At 41.0% G+C, this 4,555-nt stretch overlaps 1 protein-coding gene across 1 annotated transcript in view; it reads right to left on the bottom strand.

The window, feature by feature from the left end:
- Nucleotides 1-1,468, bottom strand: part of GARS1 (glycyl-tRNA synthetase 1) — a 66,821-nt gene extending 65,353 nt beyond the window's left edge. Inside the window, exon 1 of the mRNA XM_019639943.1 lies at nt 1,277-1,468. The gene's annotated coding sequence lies outside the window, so the exon portion shown is untranslated. The remainder of the gene's footprint in view (nt 1-1,276) is intronic.
- Nucleotides 1,469-4,555: the final 3,087 nt, after the last annotated feature.

Genomic DNA, 4,555 nt, shown 5'->3' with positions numbered 1-4,555 from the left:
TAAACTATATGCATTTAATAAGAACCTTTTATTTCACGACCAGTGTGGTTTAGAGCGTAAGGCTTATGAGACTATCTTGTGAAAACTAAAGTGAGAAATTGAACTGGGTCTTGGGAACGGCTGGAGCCAAACACTTGAACAAGCTCAGGACTCAGATTTCTCTATCTCCCTTCTCCCCTTGGACCGGGGTCTGCTTTCTTTGTCACTCAGATCCTCTTCCTCCTCTTCTGATTCCAGCTGTGTGAACATGGCTGAGGCCAGCTCCGAGTGTTACAAACTACATTCTGGGTACCCAGCGAGTCACCTAACCCTCAGACTCAAGTTCAGATTCTCAGGGAAGAAAACTAGAATTAGCAGGAAAATCAGGTCCCTGTGTTCCCTGATCAGGGCTTCCTTTTCCAGAGGGAAAATCTACTAAGAAGACAAATTACAATTGGAAAGTTGTTTGGTGAGTAAGCATGGACTCATACCTCCAATCCCTCAGCAAGTCTCGTCTTCATTCCCATAAAAAAGCATCCCAAATCAGTCCTCCTCTCTCTCTAGCTTCACTCCCACTATGCTAGTCCAAAGCCACCATCCACTTGTCAAAACTTCGGCAATGGCTTCTTGACTTTTCTCTTAATTATCATTTTTATCCCCTTAAAATTGATTCTCCACTTAGCAGCCAGAATTATCCTGTTGAAAAGTAATTCAGATCATCTCCCTGCCTCTAACACCCTAAATAGCTCTTATCTCTTAGAATAAAACCCAGACTCCCTAACATGGCCTTCACGGTGCTGCATGAGCTGGCCCCCTTACCTCTCTCTCAACCTCATTTCCTACCACCCCTCATCTTATTCCTTCCAGTCTAATTACCTGACTACCTGTTATTCCTCCAACAGGCTAAGCTCATGCCTGAAGGCTTGTAAGGGGTGGATCTATTTTCCTGGTGGGAGAAAATGCAGCCATCAATGAACACAAGTCTCTGGTTTGTCTGTTACAGTCCTCATTGTACATCAATGAACTGGTACCCTCATGTGTACATCCGTCTCTGATGAGTCTGGTTAGGGTATATCTGCTCCCAGAGCCAAGACTGAACTTCTCAGCCCACAGAGCTAAGAGACAGGCTCACGAGACCTAGTCCTTATCTGCCCCACTAAAGTACTATGGCCCCGAATGGCCTCGCCTAAGCAGCCAGCAGGCTCCCTCAACAGACACACTGCCTTCTTACCATACAGTCTTCAAACCTGCCATCATGTGCAAATGTTTTGNGAAGTCAGGACTACACGGAACTTACCAGGTATCCTCAGGTTCCTTCGTGTGGTAATGAGCAGTGTGGGTCTCTAGCACATCTGACCACAGAAGCTGTCTTTGGACGGAGGACCATCTAGGGGGGCCGATGTTGAACGGATCATACTTTGGGAAATACTGCTGCTCAGGTGTCATCGTTATTCTCGAACACCCCACATGGTTCATGGAGCGCTGGACACTGTAAGAGGATGCCAGGGAAGGGGCAGCACATTAGCAATGACTGAGTGCCCGTCCCCCTGTACCCACCCAGCCCCTCTGGCACCAGCCCTTTCTAAACAGGAAGGGCCTTACATTCCTTCAGTGCAGTGAACATGGGGACGGGAGGGACCCAGCAGGGAGACAGGTCAGACCTTTAAACTCCTCACCCTCACCTCAACCCAAAGGAGCCTCATGTCCAAGTTATCTACAACATTCTGCCGCTACTTCGTACAACCACTAATCAGAAACCCTTGGAAATAAGGGTTTTTATGTTTTTGGGGTTTTTTTCCATTTTCTTTTTAAATGAGGTGAAATTCACATAACATAAAATTAACCATTTCAGTGAATAAGTCAGTGGCATGTAGTACATTCACGATACTCTGCAACTACCACTTCTTTCTAGTTCCAAGACATTTTCGTCACCCCAAAATAATACCTCGTACTCATTACCTCCTCCTCCTCCCCTCAGCCCCTGGTAACCACCACTCGACTTCCTGTTTCTATGTGTTTACCTACTCTGGATATTTTATATAAGTGAAATCATATCATACAATGTCACCTTTTGTGTCTGGTTCCTTTCAATTACCATAATGCTTTTTAGGTTCATTCACATTGTAGCGTGTATCAGTACTTCATTTCTTTTTATGTTCGAATAATATTCCATTGTACGATGTACCACCTGTTGTTTATCCATTCATCTACTGATGGGACTTTGGGTTGTTACCACCATTTGGGTATTGTAAATAGTGTTGCTATGAACATTCTTGCATAAATATTTGTTTGAATACCTGTTTTCAATTTGTTTGGGTATGTATAACCTAGGAGTGCAATTGCTGGGTCATGGAAATACAATTTTGCTACCACAATTTTGTGGCATTCTCCTAAAGTAAATCAATAGTTTACATGTGTGATTTAGCTAGCTTGAGACATAGTTGCTAATGTATCTAAAATGATACATATAAAATGTACTACCCACAGGGAGCTTAGAGAATGACTAACTGAAGAAGCAAGATTCTTCTCTACACACTAAACGTGCCCATTTCTCCATGAATAACTGTCATTTTCACTGAGTCATCTGAGTTTCTGTTACTCAGCTATACAGTTTCTGTTGTCTCTTAGCCAATCAGCATTTAACAGAGACAATAAATAGAGATGCTGTTTGGGAGCTCTTTTATTGGGATGTGTTGTATTCATGTGAAAGCAGAAAATAATGAAGAAAAAAGGTTGACACCAGCACTAGATCAGCTATTTTGGAAAGATTTCCAAACATCCAGAGTTGCTTTGTAGCCAAGTAAAGCACTTCATTTGAGTGTATGTCTCTGAGAAGAGTTAATTATTGATTAAATATTGTTGAATAGCTGAAAACATGAAATCCAAGCACATTAATTAAGCAGAGAACTCAAGCATAGTTCCCACTTTACATAAATGTATCCAAGTGCTTAAACTAGGCTTCGTTTCGAAGTCATTCTTCTTATAGGGGCATTAAGAAAACATTGGCTCTCATCTAATTATACATGATATTAAGAATTTACTGAGTTTAAATTTCTTGGGAAGAATGAGGTCTATCACCAAAGGAGACACTGGGATTTCCACTTAAGTAAATTTATATTCTAAAGTGTTACTACTTATTTATTGCTATTATTGGCAGTAGAAACATGCAGCAAATTTTTTCTTTTACATTTTAATTTCAACTGAATTTAAGGTGTTGCAAATAATATGGACATACAAGCTGAGGAAATGAATATATTAATTATGATGCAGTTTGTCAGACTTTAACAGTAGTAAATCTTGGGTTTGGTACATGTCCATCTAATGTAGCTGTGGAAAGTGACGTGGAGATAGCTGACTTGCTGTACTTCCAGGACCTTCTGCAAGCGGCCTAAGGTTAACAGTAGGATCCAGCCAGTCATTGTCCTAGAACATATGTGTGACCTTCTCCTAAAGCAGACTGGGGGAAATATTGTGGTTCTTGTATCCACTGACATCTCAAAGGGCAAAAAGGGAACATTCAGAGGCGTTCCGAGATTGATTCTGCAGCTGTGGGCCTCCCAGAATGAGATGGTATCTTTCACCCAGCAAGGTTCACTGATCTGGCCTAATCACCTGGTTGACGTGCTTGGGGAGCTGTTGAGTCAGTTTCGTTGGGCAGTTTATTTAGTCATCACCCTCTTTTTATCTTCCTGACATTAGATCTCTAGATTTTGACGTAAAATTCCATAAGGTATAGATTTTGGTCTCAAATTTTAATAGTGTACATATATTAAAATAATAAAAGTAATAAGGAATACATGCTCAAAGTACAGAAAATACGAAGGAATATAGAACAAGAAAACCAAATGAAAGCTTTTTGTTCAACTTGCTCCCCTGTCCCCCACCCCTCCGATTCCATTTCCCTTCCCCTAAATCAGCACTGTTAACAGTTTCGTGTATGCCTTTCCAAAATGAATAGTTATAGAGATAGAGATATCAAAGGAGGCCATTTACTAAGCACTACATAATAAACTATACTGGAACTACTTTTCAGGGTTAATCTCAAAACAAGAATATAGATTGTCTGTCAAATACCCTGAAACATGACTGCCGATTGGAATTTTAATATATTTTCTCCCCTGCCCTCCAGAACATTTCCGATTTAATAGATTCTGGCATGCTTCCCTGTCATTTGCCAGACCACCAGCTGGGAGGAGATATAAATATAAATAGCACTCTGGCTGATACAATTTATGCAGAATCCCATATGCTAAAGATTTCATATACATTTTTAAATCTTAAATCAGGGCTAAAGGACAAGTGCCCCTCAGTAAATCAAGGACAGCTGGTATAGAGGAGATTTTGACTCTGGTTCCATTGATCTGCAAATATTTGTGATTCATCTGTGCTGTGGTAAGCACTATAGATACACAGAAATATAAGGTGTGGTCCCTCCAAAGGGTTTACCATCCACTGAGGAATCAGACTGGCCAGACATAATGAAATCGGGTAATAAAGGCTTGCACGAAAGCTTGAACTCGATAAAATAATAACCAACATAGAGCCTCTAAGGTTTCTGCACAAAGGAGTGACGTGA

Source organism: Hipposideros armiger, unplaced genomic scaffold (assembly GCF_001890085.2).
Source record: "Hipposideros armiger isolate ML-2016 unplaced genomic scaffold, ASM189008v1 scaffold_47, whole genome shotgun sequence".
In the NCBI taxonomy this organism is placed as follows: Eukaryota; Metazoa; Chordata; class Mammalia; order Chiroptera; family Hipposideridae; genus Hipposideros; species Hipposideros armiger.
This window is presented reverse-complemented; position numbering and strand designations above follow the sequence as displayed.